Consider the following 19,660-nt stretch of genomic DNA (forward strand, 5'->3'; position numbering starts at 1 on the left):
AGCCCTGGTCTAAGTAATGCATTGTGGGTTTTTTTTTTAAATATATAAATCTTCAACACCATGTAAAAAAAGTTGAAAAAAGTAAATTGTTGAGCTTATATATTACATAACTTCAAGAAATAATCTTGTGAAGATACCAAAGACCTGAAGAACACACTTGAACATCACTTTTTAAAAAAAAAATAAATAAATAAAAAGCTTCCAAAATTCTCCAGATTCATTTTTTTTTTTTTTTTAAACATGCTTAAGTTCAGATAGTGTAGTAAAGCATTTTAACCAATGTATTGCCAAAACAAAAGTTGCAAATTGCAATGGAATGAAATGACTTGAATATCAATAGAGATTAAACATTAAATGCAAAATTTTGTAGAAGAGTTATATTGCGAATTTGCACTTTGACACCATTCTATAATTACTTATTATACAACCTCAGTTTTCAAGTTTAATTAATACCAAAGAAAAAAATAATACATCAGTGTGAAGGAATTAGACATTAAAGTCTATTAACATGTTGGTTATTTTTAGAATAAATGAATAGTCTTTTTAATTTTTTTTTTTATTAATTTTATTGTAATCATTTGGTACATATAGATCAATTTTTACAAAAATTAGGATTGAAAACAAATCAAACCCCACCCCTGAGAAGGAGAGCATGGCCAAAGGAGTAAAACTTAATGCTTGTAAACAAAAAAGTCTTTTTAATTTTTTAATGAAAGAGAAGTTAGTTTTAATTTTCCATTTTCAGAAATTCAAAAAAAAAAGTTCCTCAGCACTGTAATTTGAATGGCTGATTTCACCGGTAGTTTAGTCACAGTAGGTTACAATTGTCATAAATAATGGAAAGGGATTTTACAGTATGTGGTACTAAAACATATATGCATATTATTTAAACATGAGAAGTAACTCTAAATTAATGCAGGGTGTTTTATTTAATGCTACACAATGGTGCTACACATTTTACAGCTTTTAATTTTTTTTACTATAATTTTGCAATTCTTATTATTGTAGAATTTTCGTATTAAAAGGTGTAATCATGTAGCAGTAATCAATTAAAAGCATTAGATGGTCCAGTTTGATTTCCTTAAGCACATTTATGACTGCATGTATTTATTTTGAAACATATTATGAACAGCAAATTAACCTATTAAAAGCAAAATCTTAACCAGAAATCTAACACTTCAATTGTTACATCATTTCACCCCATAGTACTCATATTGTGAAATTATGATTTTTTCCTCCTGATAGAATATCAAGACATGCATTTCTTTTAGTCAGCCTCTTTATTGCCTTACCAACAGGATAATGCCACCCCTCCAAGGCAGTAATGTGGACAAATACAAACAGCATTTCAAGGTCTGGATCACATGTATCAGCTTTAATTGTAATGTGCTCACATCTTATATTTCTCATTAACCTAAGATCCCAAATCCCCTCCTGCTTTTTCCACTCCATCTGATCGCATCCAATGAAACCAGCCTTAAATGGATGTTTAAGATGGTTTGCCACAGTAACAAAAATGCCATCTGAACTCACTGCATTTCACCATGATATGCAAGTATTCAAAATACAGAAAAAACTGATCTCAGTACTAAAACATTGCAATTTGGAAATGTTGTACAGTGAAAAAAAAACTGAAAAAATTATGAACAAAGATAAATAAGAAAAAATAAGGTCTAATAATGAAAAGTATGTAAAGAACGATGGCAGTCCACTTTTAAAGCTTCTTATAAAGCTATGATGGATGCGATATAGATGGGTTAGACAGTCGTGTCATTAGCAGATATGAGATAAATTATTTATAGTGTCATTGGGTTTGAATGGGATCATCTAATATCCCTTATCTGTTCAAAAAAACTTTGGAATGCCAATTCATAACTATTCTGAAATGTAACTTGTATTATAACTTTAGTCCAATTTCAACGTGTAATTGGAGAAATATGACATTCTGGTGAAGAATTTTAGTCTTCTAGACCAGGGGTAGGCAAAGTCGGTCCTTGAGAGCCGCAGTGGCTTCAGGTTTTTGTACCAAACCAATTGCTTCATTAGAAAGCAATGGTTGCCAATCTCATACATTATTTAATTTTATGGCTTGTTAGTCTACAATGTTAGGTTCTTATTTTGTAGATTTTTTCCTTTCCAAGGGTATCATCCAAATGATTTGAAGCCTAAAACTGATCATTTTCAGTCTGTCACTTTTTTCTATTAAGTGTTTTATTAAATCAAATCAAAAAGTGCATGATGAACACACAGTACAACGGAAACATCTTATTGCTAATAAGGAGCCATTAATACACTGAATGCAGCTGTTTAAGACTGAAATAAGTAATTAAGGGAAGGGAAACTTAACAAGCGAGACCACTAAATTGAAGCATCAAACTATTACTTAAGCAATAAGCACTTCATCAGCAATAATTGACTGCTCATTAAGAAACTGGGTTGGAACAAAAACCTGCACGCACTGCGGCTCTCCAGGACTGACATTGCCTACCCCTGTTCTAGACTATATTTTATCCAATTTCAGAAAGCTTGGAGTTCAGGACATATTGTTCAACACCCACATAGGGAGACCCAAAATCTTATTTGTTGATTTACTCCCTGTGGACAACATATTCCAAAGTTGCTCAAGACTAATGTTAAACTCATTGCCAAAATTTAAAGTTAAAAATTCATTCTCATAAGCACTGTGTAGGAAGAGCAGCCCATTCAACACTGACTTTCCTCCTTTAGTCAACAATTTTCCCCCAGATCACACAATAGAAGTTTTTTTGCTACTAGTCCTGCTACTTCTAGGAGATACTACTAGTAGTAAGCCCACATGGGAGTGCAGCCTTTGACATCATTGATCACTCTATATTGCTACACAGACTGAATCATTGGGTTGGTTTATCTGGAACAGCATTAAAATGGTTTTCTTCTTATTTGTCAAATAGAAACTTTAAAGCAGGCTGTGGGAACACAATATCCTCTACTTCCATCTTAAATTATGGATATTCCTCAAGGTTATAGCCTGGGTCCCTTATTATTTAATGTGTATATGCTACCCTTAGGCTTTATCAGTCTTGTTTTTATCATTAAAGGATAACTGCTAAAGTCAGACCCATGCTGGGCTTCAGGGACACTGAGAAATTAATTCATTTTTCTATTACTTCACAGCTGGATTATTCTAACTCCTTGCTGTCAACTCTTAGAAAAACCAGTCTGTCTAAGCTGCAACTGGTGCAAAATGTTGCTACAAGACTCCTCACCAGGTCTAAGTCCTTTGCTCATATCACCCCTATTTTAGCCTCATTATATTGGATGCCAGTCAGTTATAGGATTCAGTTTAATATCTTACTTTCAACCTATAAAGCTCTGAATCACCTGGCATCAGTATATGTTAAAGACATGCTGAACTTTTCTCATACAGACAGACCTCTTAGATCATCTGACCAATGCTTACCCGTCATTCCTCACACTAGATTAAAAATAAAAGGTAACGTACCACTTCCAGTTAATGGAAATAGCCAAAAAGTTGATAGATATCAATGTTTTGTACATAATACTTGTATGGAAAATGTGGTTGACCTAAGTGAAAGTGTACTCAGGTTATCGTGTTTACATACACACACACAGACATAATTTCAAAAATGGTATTTTCGGTCTCAGGGAGGTCTAAAACATCAAGATTCATCAAAATCTCGACATTGAGTCTTTGGACGATTACAATACTTTCCTTATACTTTGTATGCGAGAAAGTAAAAAAAAATGGGGATAGAACCTAATCCATTATGGCCCCAAAACTCAGGAATGGTCTCCCCCTTGATATCAGAGTATCTAAATACTGTAACTACATTTAAAACTTGATTAAAAGCATATTTTAGACAGGCATTTCTTTGTTATTAGGTTTTTTTTTATATCTTTCTATTATGTATTTTATCTACTTACTAGCAAAATACCCGCGCTTCACAGCGGAGAAGTAGTGTGTTAAAGAGGTTATGTAAACATATATATACATATACATATATACATATATACATATACACATATCTACATATACATATATATCTACATATACATATATATATATATATATATATATATATATATATATATATATATATATCTATAATAATAAAAGGCAAAGCCCTCACTGACTGACTGACTGACTGACTGACTCACTGACTGACTGACTCACTCATCACTAATTCTCCAACTTCCCGTGTAGGTGGAAGGCTGAAATTTGGCAGGCTCATTCCTTACAGCTTACTTACAAAAGTTAGGCAGGTTTCATTTCGAAATTCAAAGGGTAATGGTCATAACTGGAACATATTTTTTGTCCATACACTGTAATGGAGGAGGCGGAGTCACGTATCGCGTCATCACGCCTCCTACGTAATCACGTGAACTAAAAACAAGGAAGACATTTACAGCATGAGTCACACGCGGGAACGAAGGTAAATGACGTTAATTTTTGACTGTCTTTTAATACTGTGTAAGCATACATATTAACACATGTGCAATTAAACATGTGCATTTACGGGGTGATTTCTCAGGCTTAAAAGCTCACCTTTTATCAAACGCGGGAACAAAGGTAAGTGACGTTGTTCACTGTCTTTTAATACTGTGTAACCATACATATTAACACATGTCCAATTAAACGTGTGCATTTACAGGGTGATTTCTCAGGCTTAAAAGCTCGCCTTTTACTGAAAAGGTAAATGCAAAACTATTTTCAATCAGTTTATTGAAACGCTCCCGTTAAGGATTGCAATAACATATTCGCGAGATAAAAGAACGAAGTAGGGGGAAATGGAGGAACAGCCGCAAACAGCGAAGAGCAAAAAATTAATTAAACAATTGAGAACGGAGCGAGTTAAGCATACAAGCATGTTCATAAGGGAAACAAAGCACGGTGTAAAACGTAACTTTAAATTAAGTTTATAGAAACGCTCCCGCTGCGGATTGCAATAACATATTCGCGAGATAAAAGTTTAATGAGAAGACACGAGGTATAAACGAACCACACGCCGTGGCGCAACGTTAGGGGCAACAGTTTCAACCATTCTATGATCTGCTTCTCGCAACTGAAAGACGGCACATGGCGGATGTTAGCCGACTTGCTGACCGCAACGTTAGGGGCTTCAACTATGGCGCTGACGCCACATCTCAGTGCCAACACTTTGCAGACTGTACTTAAAAGACACGCCCTCCTCACTGGACAGTTAAAAACACCAATCAAAACTAACGATGACATCAAGTATTACCCAATCAAAACTAGGAAAGGAGGCATCTTCATAAAATGCGTGTGGGATGATTTGCATGAGACGCTGCTTTAAAAAAAAAACTTATAAAAAAAATACGGGATAAATCCCGTCCAGTATTGATTCAAAACGGGACGCGCAATTTCATTCTCAAACGCGGCACGATTCTGTATTTTAAAGGACGGGTGGCAACCCTACAGTGCCAGGTAACCACCCATACAATCAGATTGTGATTCAGACTAGGAATGCAATGAATGTAATTACCCCGATCTACATACAAGGCGAAAGTCTTGCAACATTCAAAGATGATGGTTTGGGATAATTAGTACTTATTAAGTACACCATGGAACATAAAAGAGCTTATGAAGCCTTGAACCGAAAAAAGCAAGATCTCAGAGATCGTAAAAAAAATAAAAAGGAGGTAATGTCGTTTTACTCGCTGTAGATTTTAGTCAAACATTACCAGTTATTCCACGAGGGAGACCAGCAGATGAACTCAACGCGTGTTTAAAATCCATGCTTCTCCCACGGTCGGTTATATGTCGCGTGTTCTCGGGTAGGTACACCAAAAAATGTATACATTTAAGCATGTAATGGGCAAAGAAAAAATGAGGTATACCCGAAGGCACTGCAGTAGTACTCAATGTAACTTTACTTCTTAAATGTTAATGTTTTACTGTTTAATAATTTATACGCTTCTTATATATTGTTCAAATTCTTTTATCAAAATACCAGTGACAGCGCAATGCACGATAACATGGAGTGAATACACCATACGCATCTGCCCACGGCCGCCCTGGTGTGCGCAGATAGGAGTTGATTCTAAAATAAAATAAACATAAAAAGAGTAATACATTCATCACCCATAAAGCGGATAGCAGACGTGACGTATTATATGTGTACCAGATTTCAAGTCAATACGTGAAACGGTTTGCAAGCTACATGTCATTTAAAATCCTGGACAGACCAACGAAAAGCCACGGTAGCAAATTATAGAAGAAGATTTTACTGTTTAATAATTTATATTTATATGAAATGTGCTTCTTATATATTACTTCATATTCTCATATGATAATGATGTTAATGTTGTTTATATTGATTTCTATGTTATTGTAAGTGCATCTATGTGTGTATATGTATGTATGTATGTATGTATGTGTATATATATATATATATATATATATATATATATATATATATATATATATATAAAAAAAATATATATATAAAAAATATATGTGTATATGTATATATAATATATCTGTATATGTGTGTATGTGTGTGTGTATATGTATATATATATGACAGCAACACTCATAACAATGACAACACAATTACATTGACAATCATGTTACGTTATTTTTTAAATGTTTCCTTTACTTTTTCATAACCTCTTTAACACACTACTTCTCTATATACACACACATATCAACATATATATACACATACATATACACACATACATAAACACACACATATACATATATACATACATACATAGTGCGTTGTAACACGGGCTGTGATTGTTATATGGGAGGGAGACGACAAATCACAGCTTCCCGCTTTCTAATCGGGCCTGTGATTGGTGCTTTGACTGATGCCCAGATCCCACAGTATGTCCCCTTAGGAGAGGCGTTAGGCAAGTGTAATTGAATAGCGGTGCTGCAAGTTTAGCTTTACACCTGTTTTTAAGGCTTATTGACTGAAAGGGGCTTTCATGAAAAAACTTAGGGCTTTGCTTCAGGATACACCCTCCACAAGTTAAGGAAGTAAAAATAAAGGTATATATTTCTGTTTTATTTAAAGCTTTTAAGTTTGTATGCGGGCAGTATGGTGGTGCAGTGAAAGGTGCCAGTTAGGAGACCCGGGTTCGCTTCCCTGCGTGGAGTTTGAATGTTCTCCCCGTGTCTGTGTGGGTTTCCTCCGGGTACTCCGGTTTCCTCCCACAGTCCAAAGACATGCAGGTTAGGTGCATTGGCGATTCTAAATTGTCCCTGGTGTGTGGGTGTGTGCCCGGGGTTTGTTTCCTGCCTTGTGCCCTGTGTTGGCAGGGATTGGCTCCTGTATTTAGGATATAGCGGGTTGGATAATGGATGGATGGACATTTGTATGCATAGCCCCATTTGCCCGTTTTCGTTTTTTTTTCATTCTTCAGTAATATTTCAGCAAACCCGGAGCTTGTCAGTTCAAATCCTGGTACTGACACCACTGTGTGACCCTGAGGAAGTCACTTCACCTGCCTGTGCTGCAAAAAACCAAAGTAATGTAACAAGTTGTACCTCAGATGTTGCAAGTTGCTGGAATAAAGGCATAAGTCAAATAGATAAATATGTATTATACACATAGGAACTATTCATTTATTTTCAGTTAAGTCATCTGCAGCAAACCTTTATAAATGAGGGTTTCTCCTTTTTAGATAGTGCAAACTGTTTCTTCTTCATTGAGGTTTTCTCTTGGAGAGCTTTTTTCATTTCATTGAAAATTAAAGCAGCAGCTGCCAAAATATGTAGCTTTCTTATTAATTTTTCAACATTGTGTAAAATAACTATAAAGTAACATAAAAGGTTTAAATACTCGTTATCCTTTTACACTAAAATATTACTAAAGAGATACAAAAAAAGTGAAATGCATATGTTGTTTTTTTTTAAGGAGATTAAATATTACTGAAGAAAAAAAAAAAACCTAAAACAGCCAAATGGGGCTATGCATACAAACTTAAAAGGTTTAAATAAAACAGAAATATATACCTTTTATTTTTACTTCCTTAACTTGTGGAGGGTGTATCTTGTAGCAAAGCCCTAAGTTTTTTCATGAAAGCCCGTTTCAGTCAATAAGTCTTAAAAAGAGGTGTAAAGATATTGACAATAAGCTACGCAAACCCTCCAAGACATGCAATCGTTTAAATCAAGGCGCAAGTCGAAAAACACCAGCCCATAATATTAGTTAACGATTAACACATTTCTATATGTATTGTAAGCATACAATACAACTGATAATATGTTGCGCTTATTTATCTGGTGTACCGACATTTTTGCGCATTTAACGGCTGAAATCTAACGTGGTTTGTGCCCTTCAGAATGAAAACAGTTTGCATTTACCTTTTTAATAAAAAGCGAGCTTTTAAGCCTGAGAAATCACTCCGTAAATGCACACGTTTAATTCTTTATCACTTCAAACAACTGAACTATCCAGAACATTTCAGGCATACATCCATCATTCAAACTATGTATAAAAAGCACAGCTGTTAAAGGAATTCAGCATTTCTTAATTGAAAATGTTCCTTTAATCCTCAACATGTCTCAATGAGTCGTTCTGGTGGTTTTACTTGACATTTTGATATTCTGGTTAATTGTGTTTGCAGTTGAGATGTTCTTTCCTGATTTATACTTGTTTTCTCGTTAATATTTGTTTCGCTGGTGTTAGTGTTCTGATTAGAGGTTATTGGTCCTTTGATGTCTTGACGGTTTCTTCTTAGAACAGCTCCTATTACGCAATTCCGTCACATACTGGTCTATTGTTTCTCCGCTTTTCTGGAAACGTGTAAAAAATCTTGTGCCGCTCAAACGTCACATTGCGCTTTGGGTTGCAATACGTTTCGAATTTTTCAACTATTTTGTTCAATTTCATATTGTCTCCATCTTCTTCAAACTGAAAATTGTTATACACCTCTAGCGCCTTTTCGCCAATTACATGTAGAAGTATAGACGCTTTCATTTTTTCACTTTTCCTATCTGCTTCAATCGCAGCAAGATACAACTCGAATCTCTGTTTAAATCTTTTCCAATTTTCAGCTACATTTCCCTTTAACTGGAGATTTGGTGGGGGCTGTAATCGTAACATTTTTTTTTTTCTCTTTTGCTAGAACGTCTTAGCGCTTTCTGATCACGTTTTCGGGTTACTCACAGACACGCGACTCGTTCAAAAGCTGAACCTCTTCTTCAGATTCCTCTTCCAATCCGCCACTTCTGACACCATGTAGTGATCTTGTTAGGTTCGTAGTTTAATCAATACACAGGATTGAAAGATATACAGTAATCCCTCGCTATATCGCGCTTCGCCTTTCGCGGCTTCACTCCATCGTGGATTTTATATGTAAGCATATTTAAATATATATCGCGGATTTTTTGCTGCTTCGCGGGTTTCTGCGGACAATAGGTCTTTTAATTTCTGGTACATGCTTCCTCAGTTGGTTTGCCCAGTTGATTTCATACAAGGGACGCTATTGGCAGATGGCTGAGAAGCTACCCAACTTACTTTTCTCTTTCTCTCTCTTGCGCTTTCTCTGATCCTGACGTAGGGGGATTGAGCAGGGGGGCTGTTCGCACACCTAGATGATACGGACACTCGTCTAAAAATGCTGAAAGATTATCTTCACGTTGCTATCTTTTGTGCAGCTGCTTCCTGAAACGACATGCTGCACAGTGCTTCGCATACTTAAAAGCTCGAAAGGCACGTATTGATTTTTGCTTGCTTGTTTTTCTCTCTCTCTCTCTCTCTTTCTGTGCTCTTGAAGGAGGGGGTGTGAGCTGCCGCCTTCAACAGCTTTGTGCTGCGGTGCTTCGCATACTTAAAAGCCAAACAGCCCTATTGATTTTCCTCTGCCTTTATGACAGTCTTTGCTCCTGACTTCTTTGAAGAGGAAAATATGTTTGCATTCTTTTAATTGTGAGACGGAACTGTCATCTCTGTCTTGTCATGGAGCACAGTTTAAACTTTTGAAAAAGAGACAAATGTTTGTTTGCAGTGTTTGAATAACGTTCCTGTCTCTCTACAACCTCCTGTGTTTCTGCGCAAATCTGTGACCCAAGCATGACAATATAAAAATAACCATATAAACATATGGTTTCTACTTCGCGGATTTTCTTATTTCGCGGGTGGCTCTGGAACGCAACCCCTGCGATGGAGGAGGGATTACTGTAATAACTTTTTAATAGACAGACTTTAGAGACATTTACTGTACAAGTTACTACTCGTTCTTTAGTTCACGCCCATTCTCCTACTTGCATCGGCATTCACAGGCATTACTAATCATTCTGTAAGTATCCCTTAATAGACCTTACTAATCAACTATCATTACAAAATCCAACGTGGTTTGTGCCCTTCAGAATGAAAACAGTTAGCATTTACCATTTTAATAAAAGGCGAGCTTTTAAGCCTGAGAAATCACCCCGTAAATGCACACGTTTAATTGCACATGTGTTAATATGAATGCTTACACAGTATTAAGAGACACTCAAAAATTAACGTCATTTACCTTCGTTCCCGCGTTTGACTCGTGCTGTAAATCTCTTCCTTGTTTTTAGTTCAAGTGATTACGTAGGAGGTGTGATGACGCAATACGTGACTCCGCCTCCTCCATTAGAGTATATGGACAAAAAACAGGTTCTAGTTATGACCATTACACGTAGAATTTCGAAATGAAACCTGCCTAACTTTTGTAAGTAAGCTGTAAGGAATGAGCCTGCCAAATTTCAGCCTTCCACCTACATGGGAAGTTGGAGAATTAGTGATGAGTGAGTCAGTCAGTCAGTCAGTGAGGGCTTTGCCTTTTATTAATTAGTATAGATTTGTTTTAAGCTATGATGGCTTGCTAAGTTTATTCTTTTTTGTTATTTATCCAATTTTATAGGAAATATTGCAATGGTTCTTTTTTATTTTTATTATTCTTTTTTATGCCTTTTTGTTCTGTCATTGTAAAGCATTTTGTATTTACTTTGAGTGGAAATATATGTCTATGGGAATTATTGCTGTTTTGGAAGGCTTAGATTTGGCATGCTACTATAATATTAATATTGCAAGAAACAAGCATGTTGTGGGTGTTATTTCTTTCTTCAGTGGTTTTAAATGTTCAAACTTATTCATGTTTTCATAACGCTAAAAACTGCAACTGATCTAAAAAAACAGCACAACATTTTTACTAATGGGACATTAGAGATGTTACAAGAACTAATGCTTTGGTAAATGGTTGGCAAAAAAATTCCGAAAATATAATGGTACTTGTTTTTTTACAATATCAACAATACTGAGAGAAAGTCTGTACTGCACTTATGTGTGACAGCAAGAGCACAAATTACTTTGGAATACACAATAGCGCATGACAAAAACATGAGTGAAAACAACATATGAAAATTGTTTACAGTAGTGGTGATAAAGAACCACATTAACACATGTCAAAAAGAAAAACGGCAGAAGTCTGGAAATGCTTTGTATTTAAGATTGGAGAATTTCAGCATTCCTTCAATTAAAGTGCACTTATACTAAAAAAGAAAAAAATTAATTGGTATTTATTTTGAGAACACAATGATGCAACCTATCAAAAATATGAGTTGTAACAGTTTAACTAGTGCCATGGATTTGTAAGACATGCTGAAATGAATGCAACATTATCCTCTTTTTAATACAGTCCTGATAAATTAACTGAGGGTTCGCATTAATTATTTGATTGTAAGGAGCATGTTTCCAAATGTCAATCCAAGTTAGGAAGAAATTGGAGAAGAAATGTGCTGCTCAATTTGTTATTACCAAAATAAAATTTATTTAGTGCTTTATTAGCTTCAAGCACAAAGCTTCTCATTAATATGACATACAGTATACTACATTAACAAAGAAGAAGTGTAATAGCCAAGACACACAGCACAGGTTTAAAAAAAAAACAAAAAAAAAACACTTCACTGTTGAATATGAACATACAAAACACTACACATCATACTAACACTAAATTTGTGTCATCTGTTTGATTTTTGAAGGAAAACTAATGTTCATGAATATAATGACTAACACAATAAAAGCACATATGTCCTATATTTGAATGGTTAACAATGACTAACATCAGTCCAGTTAATTTTCTAATTCTGGATTTGTACACAGGCTAAGCAATAACAAAGTCTGATCATTCTTATAAGATACCTTGAAAATAGCACAACAAATGGTTGTTTTACAAGCATTCTGAAATAATGGATTAATGTAAAGCTGACAAGACTGATTTTACACAGGAAGCCTTAAAGTTTGGACAAATATAAAAAAGGAAAGATAGATTCAAACAATTTTAAAAACAACTTTTTAGTAAGTTTTTTAACCAGCTAAAGATGCAAATATTACAAATCTAACAGAGTGATTATTTGACAAAACAGATTTTAAAAGAATGTTGCTAGAAAAACAGCCTTAACAAGTTTGTTTAACTTAAAAAATATCATGAAGTATCTTGGAATTCACTAATTCAACAGAGCAGGAAGAAAAATCCCCTCCTTTAACCGCCACCTTATCGTGGTGGAAGGGTTTGCGTGTCCCAATGATCCTAGGAGCTCTGTTGTCCGGGGCTTTATGCCCCTGGTAGGGTCACCCAAGGCAAACTGGTCCTAGGTGAGGGATGAGACAAAGAGCGGTTTAAACCTCCTATGATGAAAGAAAACTTTGGACGGCGTTTTCCCTTGCCCGGACGCGGGTCACCGGGGCACCCCTCTGGAGCCAGGCCTGGAGGTGGGGCTTGATGGCGAGCACCTGGTGGCCGGGCCTGCACCCATGGGGCTCGGCTGGGCACAGCCCGAAGAGGTAACGTGGGTCCCCCTTCCCATGGGCTCACCACCTATGAGAGGGGCCAAGGAGGTCGGGTGCAGTGTGAGTTGGGTGGTGGCCGAAGGCGGGGACCTTGGCGGTCCGATCCTCGGCTACAGAAGCTGGCTCTTGGGACGTGGAATGTCACCTCTCTGAAGGGGAAGGAGCCTGAGCTAGTGCGCGAGGTTGAGAGGTTCCGGCTAGATATAGTCGGACTCACCTCGACGCACAGCTTGGACTCTGGAACCAATCTCCTTGAGAGGAGCTGGACTCTCTACCACTCTGGAGTTGCCCCCGGTGAGAGGCGCAGAGCGGGTGTGGGTATACTTATTGCCCCCCGACTTGGAGCCTGTTCATTGGGGTTTACGCCGGTAGACGAGAGGGTAGCCTCCCTCCGCCTTCGGGTGGGGGGATGGGTCCTAACTGTTGTTTGTGCGTATGCACCGAACAGCAGTTCGGAGTACCCACCCTTTTTGGAGTCCCTGGAGGGGGTGCTAGAGGGCATACCTTCTGGGGACTCCCTCGTTATGCTGGGAGACTTCAATGCTCACGTGGGCAATGACAGTGAGACCTGGAAGGGCGTGATTCGGAGGAATGGCCCCCCCGATCTGAACCCGAGCGGTGTTTTGTTATTGGACTTTTGTGCTCATCACGGATTGTCCATAACGAACACCATGTTCAAGCATAGGTGTGTTCATATGTGCACTTGGCACCAGGACACCCTAGGCCTCAGTTCGATGATCGACTTTGTGGACGTGTCATCGGACTTGCGGCCACATGTCTTGGACACTCGGGTGAAGAGAGGGGCAGAGCTGTCAACTGATCACCACCTGGTGGTGAGTTGGCTTCGATGGTGGGGGAGGATGCTGGTCAGGCCTGGTAGGCCCAAACGTGTTGTGAGGGTGTGCTGGGAACGTCTGGCAGAGCCCCCTGTCAGAAGTAGCTTCAACTCCCACCTCTGGCAGAACTTCGACCACATCCCGAGGGAGGTGGGGGACATTGAGTCCGAATTGGCCATGTTCCGTGCCTGTATTGTTGAGGCAGCTGACACCGGAGCTGTGGCTGTAAGGTGGTCGGTGCCTGTCGTGGCGGCAATCCCCGAACCCATTGGTGGACACCGGCGGTGAGGGAGGCCGTCAAGCTGAAGAAGGAGTCCTACGGGACCCTTTTGTCCTGTGGGACTCTGGAGGCAGCTGATAGGTACTGGCAGGCCAAGCGGAATGCGGCTTTGGTGGTTGCTGAGGCAAAAACTCGGGCGTGGGAGGAGGTTGGGGAGGCCATGGAGAACGACTTTCGGACGACTTCGAGGAGATTCTGGTCCACCATTCGGCGTCTCAGGAGGGGGAAGCAGTGCAGTGTCAACACTGTATATGGTAGTGATGGTGCGCTGCTGACCTCGACTCGGGACGTTGTGGGTCGGTGGGGGGAGTACTTTGAAGACCTCCTCAATCCCACTAACATGCCTTCCTATGTGGAAGCAGAGCCTGGGGACTCAGAGGTGGGCTCCCCCATCTCTGGGACTGAGGTCACAGAGGTGGTCAAAAAACTCCTTGGTGGCAGGGCCCCGGGGGTGGATGAGATACGCCCGGAGTTCCTCAAGGCTCTGGATGTTGTAGGACTGTCTTGGTTGACACGCCTCTGCAACATCGCATGGACATCAGGGACAGTGCCTCTAGATTGGCAGACCGGGGTGGTGGTCCCCCTCTTTAAGAAAGGGGACCAGAGGGTGTGTTCCAACTACAGAGGGATCACACTCCTCAGCCTCCCTGGAAAAGTCTATTCGGGGGTCCTGGCGAGGAGGGTCCGTTGGATAGTCGAGCCTCGGATTCAGGAGGAACAGTGTGGTTTTCATCCTGGTCGCGGAACAGTGGACCAGCTCTACACCCTTAGCAGGGTCCTAGAGGGTGCATGGGAGTTTGCCCAACCAGTCTACATGTGTTTTGTGGACTTGGAAAAGGCATTCGACCGTGTCCCTCGGGGAATCCTGTGGGGGGTACTCCGAGAGTATGGGGTATCGGACCCCCTGATAAGGGCTGTTCGGTCCCTGTACGATCGGTGCCAGAGCTTGGTCCGCATTGCTGGCAGTAAGTCGAACCCGTTTCCAGTGAGAGTTGGACTCCGCTAGGGCTGCCCTTTGTCACTGATTCTGTTCATAACTTTTATGGACAGAATTTCTAGGCGCAGCCAGGGTGTTGAGGGGGTCCGGTTTGGTGGACTCAGGATTGGGTCACTGCTTTTTGCAGATGATGTTGTCCTGTTTGCTTCATCAGGCCATGATCTTCAGCTCTCTCTGGATCGGTTCACAGCCGAGTGTGAAGCGGCTGGGATGGGAATCAGCACCTCCAAATCCAAGATCATGGTCCTCAGCCGGAAAAGGGTGGAGTGCCCTCTCAGGGTTGGTAGCGAGATCCTGCCCCAAGTGGAGGAGTTCAAGTATCCCGGGGTCTTGTTCACGAGTGAGGGAAGAATGGAGCATGAGATCGACAAGCGGATCAGTGCGGCATCCGCAGTAATGCGGGCTCTGCATCGGTTCTGTCGTGGTGAAAAAGGAGCTGAGCCGCAAGGCGAAGCTCTCAATTTACCAGTCGATCTATGTTCCTACCCTCACCTATGGTCATGAGCTATGTATGGGTAGTGACCGAAAGAACGAGATTGCGAATACAAGCGGCTGAAATGAGTTTCCTCCGCAGGGTGTCTGGGCTTTCCCTTAAAGATAGGGTGAGAAGCTCAGTCATCCGGGAGGGGCTCAGAGTAGAGCCGCTGCTCCTCTGCATCGAGAGGAGTCAGATGAGGTGGCTCGGGCATCTGATCAGGATGCCTCCTGGACGCCTCCTCCCGGTTAGACGTGCCCGGAAGACCCAGGACACTCTGGAGGGACTAGGTCTCTCAGCTGGCCTGGGAACGCCTTGGGATTCTCCCAGAAGAGCTAGAAGAAGTGGCCAGGGAGAGGGAAGTCTGGGCATCTCTGCTCAAGCTGCTGCCCCCGTGACCCGACCTCGGATAAGCGGAAGAGGATGGATGGATGGATGGAGAAAGAAAAATGTGTGAATTTTTATTTTTAGTATTGATTTTAAGCAGCATCTTCTGTGAAAAAATGTCAAGAGAATACATTTAGAATTCACACATGGTAAGATAAATCATGTAGTCAATGCTAATTTTATCATTCTTTATAAACCCTATGTTGAAATACCCCCAAGATTAGAACATTCTCCTGACTAGTTGTTACACTGGGAATCCCCAAGTGTATTGTACATTAAAATTAATGCCATTCATTGTCAGTCAGTCAGTCAGTATTTTGATATTTATCAATGCCAATACTAGCTTACTTAAATGATAACTGGGTAAGTACTTGATGGATATACCAGTATTTTAAAGCTATGGCTACGGTGAGTATTTACAGATTTTATATTCTGTTACATAAAAAGGCACAATATTGTTCACTTGAATAATGGAGTTACCTTCGATAAAAAGCCATTGAATAGGATTTATGTTTTTGCTGTGAAATCAGATATGTATCAAGTATTGTAAAATTTCACATATTGGTATGGAATACAAAAATTCTGGTATTGTGTCCCTCAATGTCGGTGCTAGGTTATTTTGTGCCCTACTCCAAGCTTATTAGTGCGTCAACCAACTGTTCAGTAGCTAAACTGCTGTCCGTATAGAACATAGCTATCAAAATATGTACATTACTGCATCATTTAAGTTCTTATACAGGTACAGCACTACATTTTTAATATCTAAATTAATTTTATGGTAGAAGGCTTTATCTAAAGTACTGTATGCTGATCACTACTTGAAACAGAAATAAACTGCTCTCCCATGGGCCTTTATATCTTCTTTTATGCAGTCCTGATTTACCTAGCTTGTCCCATGGTGCGCAATCAATCGATCGATCGATAGATCAATAGATACTTTATTAATCCCAAGGGGAAATTCACATACTCCAGCAGCAGCATACTGATAAAGAAAATATTAAATTAAACACTGATAACACTGTAGGTATACAGACAGACAATAACTTTGAATAATGTTAATGTTTGCCCACCCAGGTGGAACTGAAGAGTCACATAGTGTGGGGGAGGAACTATCTCCTCAGTCTGTCAGTGGAGCAGGAAAGTGACAGCAGTCTGTCGCTGAAGCTGCTCCTCTGTCTGGAGATGATACTGTTTAGTGGATGCAGTGGATTCTCCATTATTGAGAGGAACCTGCTCAGTGCCCATTGCTCTGCCACGGATGTCAAACTGTCTAGCTCTGTGCCTACAATATAGCCTGCCTTCCTCACCAGTTTGTTCAGGCGTGAGGCGTCCCTCTTCTTTATGCTGCCTCCCCAGCACACCACTGCATAGAAGAGGGTGCTCGCCACAACCGTCTGATAGAACATCAGCAGCATCTTATTGCAGATGTTGAAGGACGCCAGCCTTCTAAGGAAGTATAGTCGGCTTGGTCCTTTCTTACACACAGCATCAGTATTGGCAGTCCAGTCCAATTTATCATCCAGCTGCACTCCCAGGTATTTATAGGTCTGCACCTTCTGCAATTGTAGTGTTTTGGCTCATGCTTTCAGGATAGGCTTTGACTCCCTAGAACATTGTACTAGGAAAACAGGTTTAGGATTATAGATCTTCTTTCCTTGCTAGTCGTAATTAAATCGAGTTTTTCATAAAAGAACAGCACAGCAATAATCATTCAGTATTATTTTTTAACATTTTTATCTTTATCAAAGAGCCAGGCTGACTAGTGAGCTGACCAAGGTCCTCAGGTACACTTACGAGCATCCTTGTGTTCAAACATGGTTTTTGCTATGGGCAGTTAATGACCAGCACAGAAATCCAACAAATCACTGTGGTCAGATAATGGTTCAGATCAGGCAAGGAATTTATGCCAAGAATGTTACTTTTTGGAATCTTCATTATTCCTTGTTAAATTTTGTTTCTAACAATAAAGGAAGATTTACTATTTAAATGCAGTACATCTACTTAGGTTAATTATAGTTTTATATTCAATCACTCAGAAAAACAACTTTAATCTGAGGTGTCGGAAATCATGCAACATTATTTGTTAAATTATTTTTAAGAAATTCATTACATTACTAAATGAAGTACAAAAAAGAAAATGTTCAAATCAAAACTATATAGTAAAGATGATACATCTTTAAGAAGACTTCTGGCCAAAGGAAAAAAGTTTTTTGGCATAATTTCCATCTTGGCACTTTTCATGTTTAGCTTTTAATTAAATAACACCAGCTATGGTTTGAGAAGTTAAGACATCAGTATTAATAAATAAATAAAAAAAAAAAAAAAAAAAAAGGAATCCAGGCACAAAAACGATTACTCAAAAATGTTAAAGACAATATATATATATATATATATATATATCTATAATAATAAAAGGCAAAGTCCTCACTGACTGACTGACTGACTCACTCACTGACTGACTCATCACTAATTCTCCAACTTCCCGTGTAGGTGGAAGGCTGAAATTTGGCAGGCTCATTCCTTACAGCTTACTTACAAAAGTTAGGCAGGTTTCATTTCGAAATTCAAAGCGTAATGGTCATAACTGGAACATATTTTTTGTCCATACACTGTAATGGAGGAGGCGGAGTCACGTATCGCGTCATCACGCCTCCTACGTAATCACGTGAACTAAAAACAAGGAAGAGATTTACAGCACGAGTCACACGCGGGAACGAAGGTAAATGACGTTAATTTTTGACTGTCTTTTAATACTGTGTAAGCATACATATTAACACATGTGCAATTAAACGTGTGCATTTACGGGGTGATTTCTCAGGCTTAAAAGCTCACCTTTTATCAAACGCGGGAACAAAGGTAAGTGACGTTGTTCACTGTCTTTTAATACTGTGTAACCATACATATTAACACATGTCCAATTAAACGTGTGCATTTACGCGGTGATTTCTCAGGCTTAAAAGCTCGCTTTTTACTAAAAAGGTAAATGCAAAACTATTTTCAATCATTCTATGATCTGCTTCTCACAACTGAAGGCACCGTGGCTGATGTTATGTCACTTGCTGTCCGACCATAAGCTTTACCTGGTAGGTAGCCGGACACTCACTTCACTCCCTTTCGGGAATCGAACCTCTGAGCTTTTCTTTTGTTCTTAATTAAAATTTAAAAACAATACTTCACCGCTGCTAAGCCCCTGTAGCCCTGACGTCTGAGGTTCCATTACCGTAAGCAAGTGCAGTGAGTGTGTAATTACATTCACGGCATTCGTAGTCTGATTCACAATCTGATTGTATGGGTGCTTACTTCCAGGTAACGCTTACACTTGGCCACCAAGTCAGCTCGAAGTGATCACTCGAGTAAAGGCAGCTTCACAAAAAAACTGATCCTTAACAAACTGTTATTAGTATATTTTCCCTCAATTTAAAAACATTTTATTTTCTTCTTAATAAAAATTTAAAAGCGGTACTTCGCCAGTGCGAAGCGCGTGGATTTGACCGACTGACACATACAGACATATTCATGAGTGCAGGTACTTCGGAAAGAAAGCACCGCGTAAACCTAAAGTTTAAATTAACTTCATAGACCTACAAAAGGTTGCCATTCATTTGAGGCAAGATTGCTTTTCTTCTGTACAACTATACATTGCATTCTCAAAAGAGTGTGCTTGCACGGCTTCGGATATAGATATATATATATATATATATGTATGTCTATATATAAATATGTAAGCTTATAAGTACTGCCTTACTTCTCTTTAAGAAAGGAAGATGTAATGATACTTGATTTAAACGATTCCATGTCTTCCTGGGTTTGCGTAGCTTATTGTCTAAAAAGGAGAAACCCTCATTTATAAAACTTTGCTGCAGATGAATTAGCTTATTGTCAATATCTTTA

At 39.2% G+C, this 19,660-nt stretch overlaps 1 protein-coding gene across 6 annotated transcripts in view; it reads right to left on the bottom strand.

The window, feature by feature from the left end:
- cpeb3 (cytoplasmic polyadenylation element binding protein 3) overlaps positions 1-19,660 on the bottom strand; it is a 194,212-nt gene that overhangs the window by 73,955 nt on the left and 100,597 nt on the right. The gene's annotated exons all lie outside the window — the stretch shown is intronic.

Source organism: Erpetoichthys calabaricus, chromosome 2 (assembly GCF_900747795.2).
Source record: "Erpetoichthys calabaricus chromosome 2, fErpCal1.3, whole genome shotgun sequence".
Classification (NCBI taxonomy): Eukaryota; Metazoa; Chordata; class Cladistia; order Polypteriformes; family Polypteridae; genus Erpetoichthys; species Erpetoichthys calabaricus.